This window comes from Lytechinus variegatus, chromosome 19, assembly GCF_018143015.1.
Source record: "Lytechinus variegatus isolate NC3 chromosome 19, Lvar_3.0, whole genome shotgun sequence".
NCBI classification, from domain to species: Eukaryota; Metazoa; Echinodermata; class Echinoidea; order Temnopleuroida; family Toxopneustidae; genus Lytechinus; species Lytechinus variegatus.
Window position 1 is genome coordinate 16470885 of NC_054758.1, and position 25315 is coordinate 16496199.

At 35.3% G+C, this 25315-nt stretch overlaps 3 long non-coding RNA genes across 3 annotated transcripts in view; 1 reads left to right on the forward strand and 2 right to left on the reverse strand.

Annotated features, from left to right (window-relative positions):
* The first annotated feature begins 3966 nt into the window (after window positions 1-3966).
* LOC121405929 overlaps window positions 3967-25315 on the forward strand; it is a 44082-nt gene continuing 22733 nt past the window's right edge. The window contains exon 1 of the long non-coding RNA XR_005968727.1: window positions 3967-4756. This is a non-coding gene — a long non-coding RNA (uncharacterized LOC121405929). The remainder of the gene's footprint in view (window positions 4757-25315) is intronic.
* On the reverse strand, window positions 6358-9266 carry LOC121405928. Its single transcript, XR_005968726.1, has 2 exons — window positions 6813-9266; window positions 6358-6449 (listed from the first exon to the last, which is right to left on the reverse strand). It is a non-coding gene; the product is annotated as an uncharacterized LOC121405928 (long non-coding RNA).
* Window positions 11115-22533, reverse strand: LOC121405930. Its single transcript, XR_005968728.1, has 2 exons — window positions 22292-22533; window positions 11115-13195 (listed from the first exon to the last, which is right to left on the reverse strand). It is a non-coding gene; the product is annotated as an uncharacterized LOC121405930 (long non-coding RNA).

Below are 25315 nucleotides of genomic sequence, written 5' to 3' on the forward strand. Positions count from 1 at the left end.
TGTCAAGCTTGAATTATGTGATCGATGTATGCTCAATAGTAATAATAAATGATTAGAAATATATATATACATATTATTATGTATGTATAAATATCTACGATTGATTGGAAATCTATGGAAAATAAAATCCATTGATGTATTATTACTGATGTATACTGGTACTGTATTGTTGTTAAACAGAATGTTCATGTCAAGTGAATAATTTAAACATTTTAAAGGGTAAAAAAAATGCATGGGGGGTCTTTTTATTGTCATGGAGTCTTGTTCAATTTTCCAGAGCCAATCTCATTTTTAGCTCTGGGTATGGTTTCGCATCGCAGTTTTCGGGTGCTTGTTCGTTTACATAATGTTTAATACTACTGCTCAATTTTTATTCATTTTTAAAATTGATATATTATATTGAATATTAAATCCCTCATTGAATATTCGATGCATTGCCTCCTGACATTAGAAAACTCGCCAGAAAATTCAATGCATTTCACAAATTCACATGTCACGCCAGCACAGTCAATCACATCATCCTAGCACACATGCAGTTCACCCAACAGAGTCACAAGCACACAATCACCGTAACACACATCTAAGTACAGGCGCTATCACTCACCAAAAATACCCGCTGAAATACAAATTAAATCATTAGAATTGATTTATCTGCGCCATATTTCAAGAGCATGCGACGGATTAGTTCAGATTCAGTAAGCGGAGTCCCCGAAAATGCACTCAAAATGAAGAAATCCGCGATCTTTTCCGAGTTTGCAAACTTTATTTCCTCGCTAATTTATGATGGTATCTTCAAAATCCAATAAAAAAACAAATCAGAATTTTTTTCTTTCTTGCAATTACGGCGATATCGGACTTTGCAATTGTTTTTGAAGTTGTGAGAGAGATCCCAGAGTAATCTTGTGAATTTTTTCGTTATTCAGCAGCCATAAAAATAGTTAATAACAAGAAAATTGATGCTGCAATTAAAAAGGGAAGATGGCGAGGACGAGAAACAACACAATTTTTTTTTTTTTTTTTTTTTTTTTTTTAGAAAATAGTAAATAGCAAAAATTTTCATGCGGCGGCCAAAAGTGATGCGCGCGAGGACGATCAACTACTTTCTTATTTTACTTGGCCTTAGGAAGGCCAAATATGTACTTCAAATGAAGCAATCAACATAGAATTCAATTATTACTATCACTCCTATCCTGTTGGAGAATATCTTTCCTTATTCATGTTATAAAAGAACAAAATAAACAAGTACATGTACTTTCAAACTTGATAGATATCATCAATATGACAAGTATATATTCAAACTTATCTTGGTAATCAACCTTGCCATGATAAATATTTGTTCAATAAAATATATACTGTTCTAAACTTGAGTAAACACATTGTCAACAAAATTATTCAATCACATACAACATTAAACATAAAGAAATTACTATTTACATCAAATACAATTGTCTGAAAAATCCGTCTGAAAAGTTGGTCAGTAGGTCACAGTAAACTTTAGTGGTCTCGATGGAATTTAAAGGTCATAGGGCAATTCTCTGTAATGGTCATTTATGTCATTAATGTCATTGTACCTGTCAACTAGTCTGGATATTGTAATAGAACAGGTGGATAGGGGTAAAGCTTGCCTTGTGTTGAGGATAAGGGCCTATTCACACTTGTAAGATTCCAGAAAATAGTGATGTCACCAAAGTAGTTTCTATACACTCCGCAACAATATTACATGTATGTTAATCGATCAATTTGTGAGCGGTGGGCGTCCTCATCATAGGGAAATGTGCTTCTATTTTCACTTCTATTTCTGAAGTAATTTTATGTCATAGGATTACACACCAAATCTTCTATATGAGTTTCACTCCTAATTTGCTCTAATAATGTCTTAATGGTCATTTTCAAGTACATTCAAACTTGACAAGTTTCATGCTATACACAAAGCGGCGAAATACTAAAAGAAAATAATAACAAGTGGAATGCCTCTGGCCGTCTCACCTGCATCACGCGGTTCAATATAGCAGCAGTGCTGACTTTGAATACTACTCTAACTCGCATAAGATGTTCAGTGATACATGGTTATTCTTATGTCCACTTTTTATGAACTAGACCAATAAACTTACAGAGATATGATGATTATTCAACAAAAAGCCCCAACATGGCCAAAGTTCATTGACCTTACATGACCTTTGACCTTAATCACGTGACCTGAAACTCAAACAGGATGTTCAGTGATACTTGATTACTCCCATGTACAAGTTTCATGAATCAGATCCATAAACTTTCAAAGTTATGATGGTAATTCAACAGATACACCCAATTCGGCCAAAGTTCATTGACCTTTGACCTTGGTCATGTGACCTGAAACGAGCACATTACGGTCAGTGATACTTGATTACTCTAATGTCCAAGTTTAATGAACTAGACCAATAAACTTTCAAAGTTATGATGGTAATTCAACAGATACCCCCGATTCGGCCAAAGTTCATTGACCCTAAATGACCATTGACCTTAATCATGAGACCCGAAACTTGCACAAAATGTTCAGTGATGCTTGAATGCTATTATATCCAAGTTTCATGAATCAGATCCATAAACTTTTGAAGTTATGATGGGAATTCAACAGATATCCCCAATTCGGCCAAAGTTCATTGACCCTAAATGACCTTTGACCTTGGTCATGTGACGTGAAACTCATGCAGGATGTTCAGTGATACTTGATTAACCTTATGTCCAAGTTTCATGAACTAGGTCCATATATTTTCTAAGTTATGATGACATTTCAAAAACTTAACCTCAGGTTAAGATTTCGATGTTGATTCCTCCAACATGGTCTAAGTTCATTGACCCTAAATGACCTTTGACCTTGGTCATGTGACATGAAACTCTAATAGGATGTTTAGTAATACTTGATTAACCTTATGGCCAAGTTTCATTAACTAGGTCCATATACTTTCTAAGTTATGACGTCATTTCAAAAACTTAACCTCAGGTTAAGATTTGATGTTGACGCCGCCGCCGTCGCCGTCGGAAAAGCGGCGCCTATAGTCTCACTCTGCTTCGCAGGTGAGACAAAAACCAGAATAAAATCGTATTTCTTGACACACTTGGCCTATGTGTAGTCCAGTATCATTCATCACTGGAAAATGCTTTGCTTTACATGTTAATGTTAACCAAATACAACATCATCATGATATTGATTGAAATATAGAACATTCTTGCTTCATAATATCATCTACCTTGATTACATCACATCCAATGTTGTTTGAGAAATAATGAAATATCACATGTTACATAAACTTAGTTAATCCTTATCTGGCTCAGTATTTGGAATTGTCAATGTCAATGACTTCGTCTTAAGTGTTAAAAGTTGTTTAATTTTCATCGTGGTCAATTTTAAATGAGACTGGTTAGAGTCAGTGTTTGTCAAATATTGCTATTTCCAATGTCAAATCAAAAGGATAAAGAAAATGTTATTATACAAATTAATGAAACTGTGTACAATAAAAAATACAATTATACGCATGTAATGGACATTGAATTAAATATAGCCTCTCGCACTTTCTCATATGCCAGTGGAACAATAAAGAAAATGGTTCACTTACCGATCAGAGATGAAGAATATAACTCAAAAGAATGATTAAAATGTAGTCTTAGCACAATTAAAGTAATGTCCGGTGTTTGATATATTCGGGGGAAGAGTCAAAGTTATTCATTCTATAATTCAAGATTTATGTTGTTGTAGTGGTGATCTACGTCTTTGGCGTTGACGATGGCGTCTTGTGATGTTTCCAGTTAGATTCATTGTCATCTGTGTTGTAATCGATGTCCTTGTCCATACTGTTCCTCCGTCTGTATCATCCGTCTGTTCATCCGTCTTTGTCGTCCGTCTGTGTGTTTCTGTAGTGCGGTAATTGTAGTCGTCGATTTTTGTCATCCATTGTAGTTCAGGTTCTAACAGGAGTTTATGCCGGTGCTAACACTCGTAGGATAAATGATATCTTTTAACTGTCTTTTTTATGAGAGCAATTCTCAGTCTTTTCTCAAAGCACATATCCATGATAAAAATTAAGCGTTTCTCGATTAGAAAACCGGGTTCTCCACCATGTCGTGTTGGGATCGGTAATTAGGGAAGCGTAATAAAGGAAACTTTGCAGAAAGTTATACAGTTCAAATCACAAAGTATTTAATCATCAGTTGCAGTTGACAATTCACACTTTGAAGTACATGAAGATTCAGATATAACAGGAGACGATGAATATAATAGTTTCGAAGTATATTAAAGATTAAGATTCGGAGTGAAGTTAATATAATATTCGATGGACGTCTAAGTCTTGAAGTCAGTCAGTCTATCTGGATGAGTGTGGGTCTAGTATTCTATCGTTCGTCTTCTCTAATAATCAAGAAGTCTTATTTATATCATTTGTTTTGGGGGTGTAACTATTTTAAGATGGGAGTGATCTAAACTTGATCTGATTGGTCTACAGGTCACTGTCTATCAAACTTTCTCTGGTATCAAGGGGGTGTGGTGATGCTCTGTGCAAGGGACTGGGGCTGGAGTGAGTCATACTTCTTCCATGAAGTTAGCTACTTTCTGTACACTCTCCTTGTGCCAATTTCAATGTGATAATATCGGGATCATATCATACTCGGTTTCTATACATCAGCAGATATTATATGACTCGTGTGTGCGCTACTTCTTTTCGACAAGATCAGATTGACCTAATAAACCTTATCGAGTAATTTTCCACAGATCCTACACAAAAAGGTAAGAAAATGATTTGTTTGTAGGCTTTCTGGTAAAGTTTCTGGCCTATAATTATCAGGTCCTAATATTACATTTGAATACTTTGATAATGAGTTTGTTGTAACCATAACCAGCATCTTAGTCTGGTTTTAGGTGTTACTACAGCTGTACCATATGGCTTTGTAAGACCTATTATAGGGATTTCAAGTGAAATACAAGCAAAAACTGAAAATCTTATCAAATTTGTAAAATTAGAAAATTATGATATTTTTTTAAATTGATAAAGATTTACATCCAATTCGGTTTAAATTTTCAGCTATATCCTACTTAAGCTGCTTTGACCATTTTTAATTAACTTCAGGTCAAGCCACTGGCGTAAATCCCGGGGGGGATGGGGGATATATCCCCCCACTTTTCGAGAAGGGGGGATGGCCTGTACAAACACCCCCCCCCCCCGTTTTTAAGGAAAAAAATGAAAAAAAAAATCACAAGAGATAATTGTTTTGTTGGTGATAATTGTTTCTGAAATACCGCTTAACAAATGAAACAATATTATTGCATATAAATAAAGAGCCAGTTCACCATTTCCAAACGAAATACTTTATGTCCTTATTATAACATTGAAGAGAAACCTCCGTTTCATCTTATTCATCAATGTTGGGGTCTTTGGGAAGGGATTATGATGGAATGTCGAATTTTTTTAATGTAATCTCTAATAAAACCATTAAACCATCATGGGGTATAAACGATAATAATATTGGAGGGGTATTCGCCATATGGACATACAGTTGCGTAACTACGGGGGGGGCATGGGGCACGTGCCCCCTCCCCCTATCAGCTGACCTCCCCCCCAAAAAAAAAAAAACGGGGAAAATGGGAAAAGGACAAGAGAGGGAGAAAGGAAGAGAAACGTAGTGGGAAAGAAAAAAATATTCATTATAATGTTATATTATATTATAATTATGTTATGTTAAATTACATAAGAAACATTTGCCCAGGGCCTACGTCTTCATTGTTCCTGATGCTCGCATTGTCTGTTTAACGAGATATATAATCCTGATGTACTAAAACACCCCGTTTTCATAAACCAAATATATTTCCTATAGCACTTGAGTTATCATTGTTTTATGTAGTGACATATGCTTCTTTTTCATGACTCAAAAAAGTGATTGCCCCATGTTAAGGTCTTCGTATATATGAAACATTTCCTGTCCGTGATTACGTGCGCATTAATGGATTGGTGAGATATGTCTGCTCTTCATGAATTCCTAAAATCAGTCCTAAACATGTCCCTTCTTTTGATTTGAATATCAAAAATTTTCAGCTCGCGCTTCGCACTCGCATCATTTGGTTAATGGATTACGTATGGTTCTAGTTAATTCCTACAAAGTAACCTTAGAATACCCCACTTCAGGTCTGAATTATCTAAATTTTCAGCTCGCGCTTCGCGCTCGCAATATTTGATTAGTGAGATGCGTATGATAATCATGATTGCAATGACTGCAAAAAGTGTTTCATGTGTTCAGATGCAATTCTAATAAAATCAGCAAGCGCATTATATGACTATGGTGATGTAACACGTGGAAACTGATGTAGAAAGATGACACACGACACCATTCCTTTGTTTCGGTTCGTTTAATATCGATGAGTCGTTATATACAAAATTCCAAAATTTCCAAGTACAGGAACAAAAGATAAAGAAATAAAAAAAAACCTGCAAGAACCAATGAGAATAAAACAATTAACTAGAATGATGATATGTGTTTGAAAAACACACAAAATAGAAATTTACACATATTTGCTTGTGAGTCTAAGATAAAACATTCATCAATATGACGTCAAGTAGACTCGTAATAATAAATGATAAACATGTTGTCTATATCCAGTCATTAAAACTCATTCAATATTGCCTGAATTCAACTCATCTAATCACAAATTCAGTTCCTCCATCGTCACGGATAACTCTTCTAACAAATAAATGAAATACATCCATTAAGTGAAATTTACCAAACAACAATTAAAATATGCCAACAAATTAGCATTGAAATACAGTGGTTTATAAATGATAACCACTCACCCTGGCAATCTGGCCTAGAGGACCATATTTCCTCTCGTGATAGCCTCACCCGCTACACGAATGTCATGTCAAATATACCTTTAAAATGAAAGTAACAATTATTACACATAGTAAGCAATTATTGTGACCCTTTACTCTGAAAACACAAAACAGAAACATTGAATTTACAATTCAATAACCAAAATCTTCAACTCTAAAGATCATTTTACTAAATCGTTTTACTTTACGATTAGAACCGAACACATTTTATGTTTATCTACATACTACAATCAAGTATACAAGTACAAGTAATTAATATAAAATACCACAAAAATCATCTGAAGTGACAAAGACGGATGCACAACTAATTAATTACTTAATTCACAAAACCCCTTCAAATAAAGACAAATATGCTATGCTAGCATACTTTAATATACATAACCTAACCTCTTATTCCGAACAATAGAAAATACATTATTAACCAACTTTATAAACTATCGTTCAAAACTAATAGAATTGACAAAATAAGATAAATATCTTACCTATATAATTCTGACCCAAAAATGAAGAAGCCTCTCTGCCTGCCCCATGAATGGGGTGCAGTGCAGGAGTGAATTGGAGTAAAATCCTTTCCCCTTTTTTATGCAGTTATCACTTTCCATTCACAGATGCTAAGCCTTGACCATAATGATCTACGTCATACAAGCTCATAGCTCTGGAATGTGATGTTTTGACCCAAAGACCGCATCACTCTTACCCAGAAAGAGTGTGAATCATACTTCTTAAAAAGCATGAAGATTGTTAAACATTTCTACTTTCTACTAATTCCTGTGCACTTCCTGTGAAGGCATCTATTACTTACAAACAAATGATTAAGAGTAATGAAAACATATGAATTTTCAATAAACAGTTCATTTTGACCTGTTACATACTCCCCTACTTAATTGAGTGACGTCCCGCCACTCACTATACAAAAATTATTACAAATTAAAGTCCTACTTTAAGTAACACTACCTGGAGATGCTTGTTCGCAGTTACAGAACAAATCAATTTACAATTAATCATGACACTAAATACATAAAGCCAGTAATCACCTGATACGGAATATAAAAATCTCAGCAATAACACGGTATTGGCGAACCCGCACCACTAATACGAACTTCCTGGTCTCGTGACGAGAATAAACACAGAAAACATATCTAGTGCAAAAGCTCAACTGTTTCAGTTTTCAAGTACACTCCTTATTATGTAATACTAGTCTCATATTGAGGTTTCTAGCATTAACATTCCAAGTGCTTCCTAACTGATCCTAACAGCTCCAGAGTTTATACCAACCAATTGTTTAGTTATCGACATAGACCTTCACAATCCATGTATCTCAACGAATAACAGACCATTATATAATTATAGCCAGTAAATCAATCACTACAATGTCATCCTTAAATCTGCAAAAATATAGGCCTACCTACTTATACTTTAAGCTGATCCAAATTGTTAAAGAATTACAAGACAATAAACAAATACCGGTAACAACAATTACCAGATGTTCCCCCAAATCTTAGCAATTTCCAATGGAACAATGGTTCACCAATATAACATACTGAAAAATCTCATAACTTTTGACTAATTCTCTCAACTACCAATGCATCCTTTCCGGCCTCGAAGGTTAACAGACAAACAAAGGTAAAGAGAAAAACCTTACTGCCCCAATAGTCACTCCAGTATCCCTCTAATGCAATCCCGGTCTCAGATTGAGGTTCTCGAAATTAACATTGATACTTTATCCTGACTAAACCTAGCAGTACTCCTAGCCAAATCCCAGTTACAAATCAGAAAGATCAGCATATTACAATATGATAACCATTATAACACACAGACACATAAAAGTAAAACACTTTCATCAACACGTGGGCCCCCCTACTTTTTCAAAAGTAGCCCCTAAAACTATTAAATACACATTCTGGATCAAACAATTAACATTAATTCACACCATAACTTAATTAAACCGAATATTAATCAAGACCCAAAACAAAAATTAAAAAGTTAACAAAGTTCCAGTATCAGACAAAGAAACGCCTCAACTATTCATTAGTTAATTATGTTTGCCAAACCCAGAGCTTCTCTGCACATACTGTACTCCCTCCTATCAACATATAAAATACTGGTGTCTCTGGCCTCCTACTCCCCAATGTGTGGTTCCCATCCAACCAGCCAAAATTACATAAGAAAGGGGGCATGGACTGTTCCAAAACACAGCATTACCATGACAACGCAAAATTAACTTTGAACAGTACTCAGTATTCCCTTGACCAAAGCCATTTGATCTGAAAACTCTTACAAGGTATCTCATAAAATACCTTCCCACTAGTACAAATCCCTATCAAATACAATGTGTAGCCTCGTATTACTTTCAAACAAACTACATTTTGGCTACAACATTTGTTTTGTTTTGTTTGCATTTATTTCTGCGTTCAAAAACACAATACAAAATTATTTATAATTACAAAATACAAAATAATTCATAATATAAACAATGTGCAATACAAATAAGGATGTGAGTATAAATTAATCTATTATAAATGTAAACATTACATTATATGCATATATGCATATAATGTAATAAATGAACGCAGGAGACCGCCATCGTGAGCGGTTAGCTATGCATATAATGTAATAAATGAACGCAGGAGACCGCCATCGTGAGCGGTTAGGCTTGAATTGATGGCGGCCTCATAAAAGATTCGTGACTAAGATTGATATTTACTGACCAAGTGGGTGCATTGCAAGTGCAAGGTGCTGGTGCTGTGTATAGCAGTTGAGTAAAATCAGAATATTAAATAGCGAATGTGAATATTTGAGTGAATGTTTTAATTTGGAGGGTGGGGTTGATAAGATTGAATGATAGTTTTCTTTAGAGTGGCTTTTAATGAGTATATGGTTGAACACGTTTTAATATTGTTTGGAAGACCATTCCAAATGTCAGGACCATGGTGTCGTATTGATTTAGAGGCAATTAACAGTCTGGGGTTAGAGAGATGAAAGTTTCCGGATATGCGCGTTGGGTAAGTATGGACAGAACTATTAAATTTGAACATGTTATCAAAGGACGAAGGGAGCAGATTGTTAATATATTTAAACATAATTATAGTTATTTGAATAGTATATAAGTCGGCAATTTTTAATGTTTTCAGTTTAAAAAATAAAGGATCAGTGTGAGCCAAATAATGTGATCCTGTACAAATGCGAATTGCTCTTTTTTGTAATTTAGAAATAGAAGTTTTGTAGAACCACAATTAGCCCAAACAACGTTACAATATGTTATATACGGGAGTATTAACGAATTATACAATAGAAATAAAGTTTTGTGTGGTAAAATAAATTTCAACTTGGAAATTATTCCAATATTTCTCGAGATACATATAATGATATGGTGCAGATGTTCATTCCAAGACAAAGCTTGATCTATGATGACGCCTAAGAATCTAGATTGAGTCTTCCGCTCTAATGGTGTGTCGTCAATCTGTAAGTGAATTGGAGAATCTGTAATATGAGAATGTTTAAAATGGATGAAGTGGGTCTTTTTTTAGTTCAAGGATAGTTCATTAGCTTTAAACCACTGTGAGACTTTAATTAATTCAATATTTAAGATGTTGTTTAAGGAAGTTATATTTTTATGAGAAAAAAATATATTTGTGTCGTCAGCAAATAATACAAATGATAAAATGGAGGATGTATTAATAATATCATTGACATATAATAAAAATAAAAGCGGGCCTAGAATGGAACCTTGAGGGACACCACATTGAACTGGAAGTGAACTAGAATCGTTGCCATTAAATGTGACATATTGTTTTCGGTTTATTAAATAATTTTTAAACCAAAGGAGTGATTGACCGCGAATACCATAATAATTAAGTTTTGAAAGTAAAATATTATGATTAAGTGTATCGAACGCCTTACTGAGGTCACAAAATATACCAATGACATGCTCTTTGTTGGCTATGGCGTTTGTTATTTTATCGTTAATTTGGATTAAAGCCAAGTTTGTTGAGTAATTTTTTATAAAGCCATATTGATTAGAAATAAATAAATTGTGTTTGTTGATAAATTCATAAAGTCTATTATAAACTATTTTCTCGAGGATTTTGGATATACTATAGGGAGAAGAGATATAGGGCGATAATTGCTTATTTCATGAGGATTGTCTTTTTTGAAAATTGGATTGACTTTGGCGATTTTGAATAAGTCAGGAAATATACCTTGTGATAGAGATTTATTAAAAACATGACTAAGAGGGTTTGCAAGCGGGTGAATTATTTCAAATAAAAGAGACATACTAATTTTATCATGCCCATGAGATTTGGAGCTATTAAGAGACCGTGTAATGTTCAGAATTTCTGTGGGGTTCGTCGGGTTCAGGAAAAATGAATGTGGATTAGGTTCGGGGAGGTAATCTGTGAAATGCGCATTTTGGCTATTGATCTTGCTTGCAAGTTCGGGTCCGATATTTGTGAAAAATGAATTGAATGAGTTTGCATGAAGGGAAGAGTCAACTTTGGAACCATTTAAAGTCATGTCATCAGTAGGTGGGGGATCTGCACTTGTTCCCATTAGTTCTTTGATGATTTTCCAGGTAGTATAAGTGTTTGAACTGGCATCTTTTATTCTATTAGTATAATACATTTTACGTGATAAACGAATTAATTTTGTTAACTTGTTGCGATATACTTTGTATTTTTTAAAATTGGCTTCAGTAGGATTGCGTAAATGTGACTTGTAAAGGCAATTACGTGTCTGTATTGATTTTAATAAACCTTTTGTTATCCATTGTTGTTTGGGTGTTTTTCGATTATTTTTTACTTTTCCTATGGGAATATTCTTTTCATAATAATGTTGTAATTTATTATTTAAGAGATTATACGATGTGTTTGCGTCAGTTTCATTATAGACATCCTCCCACCCCTCAAGTAATAAGTCTTGCTTCATTAATTCAATATTACGTTTAGATTCTTTTCGATATGAGCGTTGGTTAATTGATTTGGGGCACGGTTATTTCATTTCACAAGTTAAAAATATTGGTAGGTGGTCTGAAACTTCAGAGCATAGAATTCCTCCTACCATTTTATTATTCATGTTGCTATGTACGTTGGAAAAAATATTGTCAATTTGAGTAGATGAATTTGGGTTGATTCTAGTGGATTTATTGATGAATGAATGGAAGCCGAATGAGTACATTAGTTTCATAAAATTGATTGAGTGATCACTGTCGACCGCGGGTAGGAAATTGATATTAAAATCACCAAAAATAAAAGTATGTTTATTTTCATTACCTATTGCATATAAATATTGCTCTAGCTCCTTACAAAACAAATCAAGATTAGAGCCTGGTGATCTATAAATCAAACCTATGATGATATTTTTAAATCCTGTGTTTTCAATTTCAATGAACAAAGCCTCTGCATGCAAGAGTTTCACATCGGAACGGATCTTAAATTTTAGTTTATCAATAATATAGAAGGCCACGCCTCCGCCTCTTTTTCCTTTGCGGTCTGCCCTTATCAACTTATAATTTGGTAAATTAAACAAATTTGGGGAATTATCATGCAACCATGTCTCGCTAATACCTATAACAGAAAATTTCAAATTATTTAATGTGTGTAAGAGATTTTCAAAATATTCGAAGTTTCTATTGAGACTTCTTAAATTTGCATGTAAAAGGGAAATATGATCGGAATTACTATCAAACATATTATTAAATTCTTGAGGTGTATAGTATTTGCTGTCATGTGAATTGTCTATGTAATTATCAAGAATAAAAGAGAGGGACTCCATCAAAATTGATAAAATGTAAAGTACCATAAACTAAGAAAGGGGTCAACTGCAAGGGTGCTTGTCGTGTAGGTGCTTTTGCTAGTGATTGAACGGGTGTTCATGTATGTATGTGGTGCAAATGTGCAGTAAATATCAATATAAATTACATGTACAAAAAGAACAAGACCCATCTTGGTCAGCAAGAACATATCATTGGAAGCATTAGAGCAGAGCTCAACCACCCAAGTATATATAAGATTTGAAAATCATTACACTTAAAAAAAATAAAATAAACGGTCAGTTTGAAATGAATTAAGAGTATACCCAGAAATATGTCTTAAGATGATGTGGGGGATGTTTAATACAAAAGTTAAGTACAAGTCTAGCGAACGATTAAAAAAAAATCAGATTGTATCAATCAATTACAGATTGATGCCCTTACAGTGTAGGCCTATAAACAGTCACTTTATTCCTGTTCTCATGGTTCTGGTGAGTATTTTGATAGCCATGCATGACGGAGTTGCCACGCCTTCTCTGCTCAGACACGGGCCGGGTTGAACATGCGCGAGTTAATAATCAACATGAATGTCGGGCTGTTTTGGAAAAAAAAAACATGTGATGAAATGTATTAAAGCCGGGTGTAACGCCCACATCAATCAGTATTTAAATACCTGACCCGTTGGGTGTTTTAGTGATTTAAAAGCAAAAATATGTGTGCATTAATCATGCATTAAATATCCCGCTTTCTCTGATCAAACAACGCATGTGCAAGGGTGTCGGGAGACACACAAGTTAAAATTAACATATTTAACAAGTCAATGTTATTGGTAGGGTAGATTGAAATTAACCCATGCATATAATAGCGAACATAATAGATGGACGTTTGTTCATGCATGTATAGCCACACCTTCTCTGGCAAGGTCGCATGCGTGTTTTCAATCATAAAGCGAATCTGAGACACACGTAGGCATGGTAGGTGTATCTTCATGTTCAATATTGGAAAGCCACGCCCCCTATAATCAAACAGTGTACGTATATGAGGCATGCAAGCACGCGACTGGTGTTAATGTCATACCATGCATGAACAATGGAATTAACCACAAGAATTCATTGATCGTTATACAATTGAATTACAAATCGTTTAACAAAGCTGGTATCAAGACCAATAACAGAGATAATGAACCTTTATCTATTGCTTGTCAAAGAAATTGGATTACATCGTTTAAAAAAGTTGAGGTGATCAATGACATACCATGGATGAACAACGAAATTAACTACATATATGCGTTGATTCTCATACAAATTGTTTAACATAGCTGGTATCAAGACCAATAATAGAGATAATAAACACCTTCATTTATTGCTTGTCAAAGAAATTGGATTACATCGATTAAAAATAGATGAGGTTATCAATGAAGATGCAATTCATACATCCATGCATGTATGAGTTGTCACACCTTCTCTGACCAGATACGGGGCTGAACATGTGGAGTTAATACACATGAATATCGTGTTGATTCGGAAATAATGAGATGTATTAACATGATTAAAGCCGAGTATAAAGCCCACATCGATCAGTATTTAAATACCTGATCCGTTGGGCGTTTTCGGGTGAGTTAAAAGCAAACAGGTGCGTAGATAGCGGGGGGATGGGGGATGCATCCCCCCAGAATTTTAGGTGGGGGGATGGTGTGTACAATCATCCCCCCCCCCCAGGTTTCTGTGGGGGAAGAAGCAAAACTATACAGTAATAAAGCAATGAATGCTAGTTAAAATCAATCAATAATAATAGCAGTAATAATCATAACGTACAGCAATAACAAACATTATCAAAATTGGACTTTTATTCAGAGTCAATCATCTTATATGCATTTACAACTTGCAAGTTTTAAGTAATAACAACTGGCTTGCGTCGTCATATACATTTAAGGATCGTTATTCAGAGTTTCACCAAGTACATTTCCTTATAATAATTATGTATTTGCAAAGGAGATAAGTTCAAAATATTTCATTACAGATTTAAGAAAGTGTCGCTTAATCACTCCCTTTCAGAGCAATTGCTTTCATAACACATTAACACTGTTCAAACGAATTAATAAGAAATTACCTATACACATACACTGACCCTTTTCCCTGCTGGCCATGTCCTCAACCCCTACTTTGCAAAGGAAAGGTGAACATTTTCAGTCTCTAAGGAGCGAATTAGTAAATGATTTTGGAATGAAATAATCCTTTACTGTTAAGGACTGTTTTGCATAACTATATTGGGTGAAAATAAACGTCTTCCAGTTTCAAGAAGAAGTAAGTCGAGGCGCAATGTATTTTGGAATTACTTATACCAGTGATTTCTGTACGTGCGCAGTCTTCTAGGTTTTAAGGTTATAAACTGTTACATTTCCTTACCTATGTTTTTATCATAATCATCATAACAAGGTATAGTCCAGTCATTTTAACTTTTCACTTGGAACAAATTGCAACAGAATTTATTCCAATGCAGAACATTTCTTTGAGGTCCATAGAAGACCATACTAAAAGTCCCAGAAAATCCGAATAGGGGAAAGTGTTCTAATTTGCATAAACGTAATGGTTAATTTTGGTCATATTCGCTCATTAAGTTTACGTAGCAGACGACGCCAGTGTATACTATGTGCTCAGACCGGATTGCAAATCATATCAATTCCGGCCTCGATATACTATAAACATTGACTTTCTCAAACTATCGCAGTATCATAAATATCAGTAAGCAAAGATTTATACCACAAGAACATTGTTACTATTAACATTAAATACATAAATTCGATTCTGTTTGGACTGTATTAATTGTTTAACATGAAAGGGTCTAGGCACGGAAACTATCATATGCAAGTCACGTGACATTGTACATCAAAATAATTACATTTTCTGCTTGCTCGATCTCAGAGTTCAAGTGAAAAATAAGATGTAGCTATTAGACCTGCCACATCCTATTTTACTACTATTTAACTATATACCGAAGTCACACCTTTTCCGTATTTTGCCAATTTATGGGAAAAATCTGTCAATTTGGAGCCCCTGAAGAGGGAAGGGGTCGATGCGCCGTATTTTGCCAATTTATGGGAAAATCTGTCAATTTGGAGTCCCTGAAGAGGGAAGGGTCGATGCGCTGATAGACTAAACCTACTCATCTTTAAGTTTCAAAAAATAAAAGTGACTTAACCATATAGCAGAAATGCCTTTTGCCCGAATAGGGGGGGGTCAAAAACTGCGATTTTTAGACTAAGGGAGGTATAGGCTTTGCTGAGCCAGCACTTCTTTATTGTAGTTGATAGAGGAAAATCTACTTGTTTTTATCTCCAAGTGGTTACGAAACAATGAAAGGGGTTTGCTATAGAGCAGATACAACGTTTTGCCTTAATAGGGGCTCCAAATTGGCAGATTTCCCCCATGAATTATAAATAAAATAAGGAGGGGGAAATAGGCAAAAAGGGTAGGGAGACTTAGGAAACCCCTGAGGGGTTAGGTTTTGCTGAGCCAGAACTTCTTTATATGTAGCCGATATAAAGGATTTTTTTATCTCCAAGTGGTTACAAAACAATGAAAGTGGTGTGCTCTCTCTCTCTCTCTCTATATATATAAAAAAAAACATTTTTGCATCAATGAGGGCTCCGAATTGATAGATTTTTCCATAAATAGGCAAAATATGGAAAAGGGATGGTTGACTTCGGCAAACCCCTGAGAGGTAGGGTTTGCTGTGCCAGCACTTCTTTGTATGTAGCTGATGGAGGAAAATCTAATTTTGTTATCTCCAATGAAAGTGGTCTACTGCAAAGGGGGAAACGCCTTTTACCTCATTGGGGCTCCAAAATTTTACAAGAAATGGGCAAAATACGCTTAAGGGGTGGGGTGATTTCAGCAGCCCCCTAAAGGATGTAGGCTTTGATGTGCCAGCACTTCTTTATAGGTAGCACATAGAAGAAAGGCTACTCTTTTGTTTCCAAGTGGTTTTAAAACAATAAAAGTGGCTTACACTGTAGCAGAAACATCTTTTTGCCTCAATGAGGGCTCCGGATTTATAGATTTTTCCATAAATTGGCAAAATATGGAAAAGGGGTGATTGACTTTAGCGAACCCCGTAGGGGATAGACTTTGCTGTGCCAGCACTTCTTTAAATTTAGCTGATAGAAGAAAATCTATTTTTCATCCCCAAGTGCTTACAAAACAATTAAATCGGTTTACTGCAAAGGGGAAACGCCTATTGCCTCAATGGGGCTAAAAATTGTGCGAATTTTCCAAGAAATGAGCAAAATACAAAAAGGGGTTGGTGACTTCGGAAGACCCCTGAAAGGGTAGGATTTGCTGTGCCATCACTTCTTTATATGTAACTCAAAGAGAAAAGCCTGCTCTTTTGCCTCCAAGTGATTTCTAGACAATAAAAGTTTTTTCTTTGTAGCAAAACACCGCGTTGTCACATTGGGGGCTCCAAAAAGCACGATATTTTTAATAGTTGAGCTACGGATAAGGGGGTAACTTTGACAAGCTATTGCGGGACTATGCTGTGATGTTCTTGAACGTAATTGCATACAGCATGCAGAGCAATGCATCCTCTAACTTTTTCTAAGAGATTTCATTGACATAAAAGTTACTTTCATATGAAGAAAAAGCCCTTTGCCCACATATCAATTTAAGTAATATACACCTTTGTATCGCTATACGTCATTGTATTTACGCGTGTTAGTCACACCAACAAAGGCGAGGCAAGACCGATTTAGTATATTGTACTATCTTCAAAGGCATCCAAGCGATCGCGTTGTAGTCGATATAAAAGTTTGACTGGACACGGAGGTTGGTTTTTGGTGTCACTTTATCGCAATATCGCATAATACATTCGGATGTATTTGCCCTTATTCTAAGCAAGTTAAGACATTAATACTGTTATGAACCAGTGTTGTAGTCAAGGCTCAAACATCCAAGGCCAAGGCTTTAATACCCAAGGCCAAGGCTTCAATAACCAAGGCTGAGGCCAAGGCATGGAAACCCAAGGCCAAGGCCAAGGCCTGAAAACCTCAAGGCCAAGGCCAAGGCATTTCAATTGTACAATATATGGAAAAAAATAGACAATGCTTTGGCGGCATACATGACACACAGGACCAAATGTATAAAAGGTGTGAGCGAGCAAAATTTTTGACCCTTGTACATTTAAAACGAAAATAATTTCATGATAGATCATGTAGATTTAGACATAAAATTAAAATAAATATATAGTTACCTTTGTACATTTAATTATTGTTCTAGGCGATTCACATTGCAATAATTATTATTACCAAGGTGATCTGATCCTGGCATGCCCATTCTCAACATATGTCTTTCTCCTCTACCTGGGACAGGGGAGGCAGAATTTTTTTTTTTTTTTTGGGGGGGGGGGTCAAAGCCAAAAATGCACAGTATAAGTCAAAATGAGAATTTTGGTGCAGTTCAGCAAAGCTTTTTTAAGTGATTTCTAATTGATAAGACAGATATTTTGATTTAGGCTTTAATTTCCCGCTATAGAAAGCATAGCGAGCAAGTGGTTTTGAAAAAAAAAATCAATTTTGAAGTTGTAAAACTCGACTTTGGGTCAATTATGGTGCTAATCACTGTTAAAAGGGCATCCTTGCGAGATGTTGTAATAAGATGTAATAAGAAATGAAATTTAAGTATTTCGAGCTGTTTTTGTAATCATGAAAAAGGTGTGCATCTTTCTAAACAAATTAACGCGAGCACAAAACACAAACTGAAATTTTTACTGACCAGAAAAGGAAGCTGTTCTGGACTGCATTTAGTGACTCATAAATAGGATACATAACTCACCAATCAAATAATGCGAGCGCAAAGCGCGAGCTTAAAAATTTGTAATATTCCGACCTAAAAACTAGACATTCTAAGCATTTTTTTGTGTAAATTGAATGCGAACCTTACTCAACAATAATTTATGCAAGCACAATCCAAGTTGAAACCTAAAATTTTGCTCTGTATGCCATGCTTGGCCCCTCAAAATTTTTGGCTCATCATGCCATTGATGCCATAGCCCATTTGGAAATGACGAAATTGAAGTTTGTGTTCAACTATACCGAATCTTTTCAGAATATCATTAAGACTTAAAACATTCTTGTTGGTCAAAGAAAATAATACAAGGAAAACCTAATGGAATAGAAATCAACCTTGTTATCATTCTTTAGAGTAAGCTATTTTTAAAGTATGAAAATTGTTGTCAAAATTGCAGTCAGATCTGTTAGAATTATTCCTGTCATAAAATCACTATAATCAGTGGCGTACCGTGGGTCACGGCATTGGGGGGCACCAGCAAAAACTTGGAATTGCCTAGTGAGCGCGGGAAGCGCGCCCAGTTGCCAGGTATACTGACCTAATAGAGATATTTTCATAAGGACAGTGCCAATAAACGGACATGTATCTCATTAGCCAAATAATGCGAGCGCGAAGCGCGAGCTTAAAATTTTTGATATTCAAACCTAAAAAGGGACATTACAATCAATCTTTTTTAATCGTGATACGTACCTGTCTCGCTAAATAATGCGAGCGCAAAGCGCGAACTGAAATTTTTGTAAATATTGACCCCAAACAGGAAGATTTTAAGGACTATATTTTAGGAATCTTTTATCTATTAAGATTATACACATCTCACCATAGTCATCTAATGGGAGTGCCAATAAGCGCTTGCTGATTTTGTTAGAATTACATCTAAACATGCACATAAAGCACTTGTAATCATGATTAACATACCCATCTCACTAATCAAATCTTGCGAGCGCGAAGCGCGAGCTGAAAATTTAGGAAATTCAGACCTAAAGAGGGGCATTTTAAGGCTTGTTTGTAGGAATTCAAGAAGACCTTACGTAGTTCACTAACCAAATGATGCGAGCGCGAAGCGCGAGCTGAATATTTTTGATATTCAGATCAGAAAACATTAATGTCTTCTTTCCCACTACATTTCTCTTCCTTTCTCCCTCTTTTCCTCCTTTTTTTTAGTCAGCCGATGGGGGGGGGGCACGTGCCCCCATGCCCCCTGTAGTTACGCCACTGACTATAATCCTAATCATAATTATTATCATTATTATTGATATTGTCATTATCCTTATTAGTCATGATTACATCATATTACCAATAAATCATATTAATTTTCATCACTTCTCTTTGTTACATAATTATGTGATGATAATTGCAATTGATGGCACTGCTAAGTACACTTACTGCTTCTGCTGCTGCTGACTGGTAGTATTTAGTGTCATTAGATGTACAGAACAATTGAAACATTTATAATTACTTGTATAAAACAAATGAAAGTACAAAATACAAAATGCCTTGAAAAGGCCTTGAAAATGCCTTGAAAATGCCTTGAAATTTCAAGGCTCAAAATCCTCAAGGCCAAGGCCAAGGCCCTCTCAAGGCCAAGGCTTGAATGTTCAAGGCCAAGGCTTTGAAAAAATAGGCCTTAAGGCCAAGGCCGAGCATCAAGGCACTACAACACTGTTATGAAGCATATCATTTTTTCCATTGATATATCCCCTTTCTTGTCGAATGCTGATATTTTACATTAGTTGTTGATGCTAATGATAAAACAGAAAGATTTCAACGCACATGCAAATTTTTGACCGAAAACACGGAAATTTTGGCATAATTTCTCACATTTTTCGAAAAATATGAACCGGACAGTCCCGGAAACGATTGCAACCGATTTATGATATCTTAATCATAGTGAATTGCGTATTCATTTCAAGATTTTTCCATTATCTGTACAAAAAATATTAAGGATAAGGCATATCAATTAATTTTGGCAGCCATCTTGGATTTATGCAAATTAGATGCCTTTCCCCTATTCGGAAAGTTTGGGACTTTTAGTATGTTGTACTAGGGACCTTACAGAAATGCATTGTGATAAAAAAAATTCTGTTGCAATTTGTTCCAAGTTTGGTCAAAATTTGGGCTAAAATGACTGGGCTAGTACATAATAAGAAATGAATCGAAATTATAACAAGTTACTATCTATACAGTTTACTTCCGACAACCCGGTGAGGTTTATTTCATTTCCATACTTAATTCAATCAAGCCTTTGTAATCATGGTAATTTTAAACAGTCATGACAGTGTGCTTATCATTTTAGTGTCCGCATATCTGCACGTGGATAAGAAATATAATGTTGAGCTTTTTTTATTTTACCCCTATTACTATAATTGTAATTGATATTTTTTTTTAGTTATTTGGCTGTTTATTTGTTTATTCCTTTAGTTGTTGATTCATTCGTTTGATCATTAACAATATCGCTACTTTTAAAAGAGTATACTACTATACTAGTAAAATAAGGAATACTAGTTATTCCAGATCATGTTTAGCAGGACTGTCATGACCAAGATGATAACTAGACATCCGACAAATGACATTTCTCTTATGATCATCTTTACTCATTGTCATTAATCAAACAAAAGATTACTGCCATGAAAAATGTGCAAGGAAGTTTGTTTATTACTGGATGCCCTGTTTATTGCTGAAAGGAAAGTGATTAAAAGACACACGAGATAATCCATGAGGCAGTTCGTGTTATTTTGTTATCTTTAACTCGTCTGCTTTGGCCCATGATATTTTGTTTTTATCGAGTACGTTATCTCCTTCATTCTTTATATATTATATATATATATATATATATATATATATATATATGTATATATAAATATATATAATATATATATGTATATATAAATATATGATATATATATGTATATATATATATATATATATATATATATATATATATATATATATATATATATATATATATATATATATATACAGTATGACCCAGCTAGGGATCATCCCCCAGGTCTAAGTACCTGTCTACGCCACTGAAAGCAAAAATAGGTGTGCGTTAATCAAGCATGAAAAAGCCCGCCTTCTCTGATCAGACAACGCATGTGCAAGATATCTGGAGATACACAACATTAACATATTTAACAAACCAATGTTATCAGTAAGGCATATGGAAATTAACACATGCCTGTAGTATTGAACACGTTAGTTGAGTAGATGGAGGTTTGTTCACGCATGTGTAGCCACACCCTTTCTAGCAATGGCGCATGCGTCTTTTCAATCATAAAACGAATCTGAGACACATGTAGGCATGGTAAGTGCATCTTGTTCAATATTGGATAGCCACGCCCCAAAAAAATCAACAGTGTACGTAGATATCGTGTTGATTTGGAAATAATGAAATGTATTAAAGCCGAGTATAAAGCCCACATCGATCAGTATTTAAATACCTGATCCGTTGGGCGTTTTGGGGTGAGTTAAAAGCAAAAATAGGTGTGCGTTAATCAAGCATGAAAAAGCCCGCCTTCTCTGATCAGACAACGCATGTGCAATATATCTGGAAATACACAACATTAACATATTTAACAAACCAATGTTATCAGTAAGGCATATGGAAATTAACACATGCCTGTAGTATTGAACACGTTAGTTGAATAGATGGAGGTTTGTTCACGCATGTGTAGCCACACCCTTTCTAGCAAGGGCGCATGCGTTTTTTCGATCATAAAACGAAACTGAGACACATGTAGGCATGGTAAGTGCATCTTGTTCAATATTGGATAGTCACGCCCCAAAAATCAACATTCACACTATGCACACACACAAATACATCTTAAAGCTACGTTCATATTTACAAATTTAAGATGTACAACAGACGGATGAGCTCCTCAGATTGTCAGGGTTTGAACATGGTTGTATCCAACGACGAACATCGATCCTGCTGACAACGCCACTTTGTAACACGCGGAAACTGATGTAGAAAGATGACACACGACACCATTCCTTGTGTTTCGGTTCGTTTAATATCGATGAGTCGTTATATACAAAATCCCAAATCCAAGAACAAAAGATAAAGAAATAAAAAAAACCCTGGCAATCTGGCCTAGAGGACCATATTTCCTCTCGTGATAGCCTCACCCGCTACACGAATGTCATGTCAAATACCTATATAATTCTGACTCAAAAATGAAGAAGCCTCTCTGCCTGCCCCATGAATGGGGTGCAGTGCAGGAGTGAATTGGAGTAAAATCCTTTCCCCCTTTTATGCAGTTATCACTTTCCATTCACAGATGCTAAGCCTTGACCATAATGATCTACGTCATACAAGCTCATAGCTCTGGAATGTGATGTTTTGACCCAAAGACCGCATCACTCTTACCCAGAAAGAGTGTGAATCATACTTCTTAAAAAGCATGAAGATTGTTAAACATTTCTACTTTCTACTAATTCCTGTGCACTTCCTGTGAAGGCATCTATTACTTACAAACAAATGATTAAGAGTAATGAAAACATATGAATTTTCAATAAACAGTTCATTTTGACCTGTTACATACTCCCCTACTTAATTGAGTGACGTCCCGCCACTCACTATACCAAATTTATTACAAATTAAAGTCCTACTTTAAGTAACACTACCTGGAGATGCTTGTTCGCAGTTACAGAACAAATCAATTTACAATTAATCATGACACTAAATACATAAAGCCAGTAATCACCTGATACGGAATATAAAAATCTCAGCAATAACACGGTATTGGCGAACCCGCACCACTAATACGAACTTCCTGGTCTCGTGACGAGAATAAACACAGAAAACATATCTGGTGCAAAAACTCAACTGTTTCAGTTTTCAAGTACACTACTTATTATGTAATACTAGTCTCATATTGAGGTTCCTAGCATTAACATTCCAAGTGCTTCCTAACTGATCCTAACAGCTCCAGAGTTTATACCAACCAATTGTTTAGTTATCGACATAGACCTTCACAATCCATGTATCTCAACGAATAACAGACCATTATATAATTATAGCCAGTAAATCAATCACTACAATGTCATCCTTAAACCTCCAAAAATATAGGCCTACCTACTTATACTTTGAGCTGATCCAAATTGTTAAAGAATTACAAGACAATAAACAAATACCGGTAACAACAATTACCAGATGTTCCCCCAAATCTTAGCAATTTCCAAATGGAACAATGGTTCACCAATATAACATACTGAAAAATCTCATAACTTTTGACTAATTCTCTCAACTACCAATGCATCCTTTCCGGCCTCGAAGGTTAACAGACAAACAAAGGTAAAGAGAAAAACCTTACTGCCCCAATAGTCACTCCAGTATCCCTCTAATGCAATCCCGGTCTCAGATTGAGGTTCTCGAAATTAACATTGATACTTTATCCTGACTAAACCTAGCAGTACTCCTAGCCAAATCCCAGTTACAAATCAGAAAGATCAGCATATTACAATATGATAACCATTATAACACACAGACACATAAAAGTAAAACACTTTCATCAACACGTGGGCCCCCCTACTTTTTCAAAAGTAGCCCCTAAAACTATCAAATACACATTCTGGATCAAACAATTAACATTAATTCACACCATAACTTAATTAAACCGAATATTAATCAAGACCCAAAACAAAAATTAAAAAGTTAACAAAGTTCAAGTATCAGACAAAGAAACGCCTCAACTATTCATTAGTTAATTATGTTTGCCAAACCCAGAGCTTCTCTGCACATACTGTACTCCCTCCTATCAACATATAAAATACTGGTGTCTCTGGCCTCCTACACCCCAATGTGTGGTTCCCATCCAACCAGCCAAAATTACATAAGAAAGGGGGCATGGACTGTTCCAAAATACAGCATTACCATGACAACGCAAAATTAACCTTGAACAGTACTCAGTATACCCTTGACCAAAGCCATTTCATCTGAAAAATCTTACAGGGTATCTCATAAAATACCCTCCCACTAGTACAAATCCCTATCAAATACACTTGTAGCCTCATATTACTTTCAAACAAACTACATTTTGGCTACAACATTCACACTATGCACACACACAAATACATCTTAAAGCTACGTTCATATTTACAAATTTAAGATGTACAACAGACGGATGAGCTCCTCAGATTGTCAGGGTTTGAACATGGTTGTATCCAACGACGAACATCGATCCTGCTGACAACGCCACTTTGTAACACGCGGAAACTGATGTAGAAAGATGACACACGACACCATTCCTTGTGTTTCGGTTCGTTTAATATCGATGAGTCGTTATATACAAAATCCCAAATCCAAGAACAAAACATAAAGAAATTAAAAAAAACCTGGCAATCTGGCCTAGAGGACCATATTTCCTCTCGTGATAGCCTCACCAGCTACACGAATGTCATGTCAAATACCTATATAATTCTGACTCAAAAATGAAGAAGCCTCTCTGTCTGCCCCATGAATGGGGTGCAGTGCAGGAGTGAATTGGAGTAAAATCCTTTCCCCCTTTTATGCAGTTATCACTTTCCATTTACAGATGCTAAGCCTTGACCATAATGATCTACGTCATACAAGCTCATAGCTCTGGAATGTGATGTTTTGACCCAATGACCGTTTAGCATCACTCTTACCCAGAAAGAGTGTGAAGTACTTCTTAAAAAGCATGAAGATTGTTAAACATTTATACTTTCTACTAATTCCTGTGCACTTCCTGTGAAGGCATCTATTACTTACAAACAAATGATTAAGAGTAATGAAAATATATGAATTTTCAATAAACAGTTCATTTTGACCTGTTACAGTGAGATATGCATACTCTTAATAGATTCCTAAAATATATTCCTTAAAATCTCGCTGATTGGGGTCAAAA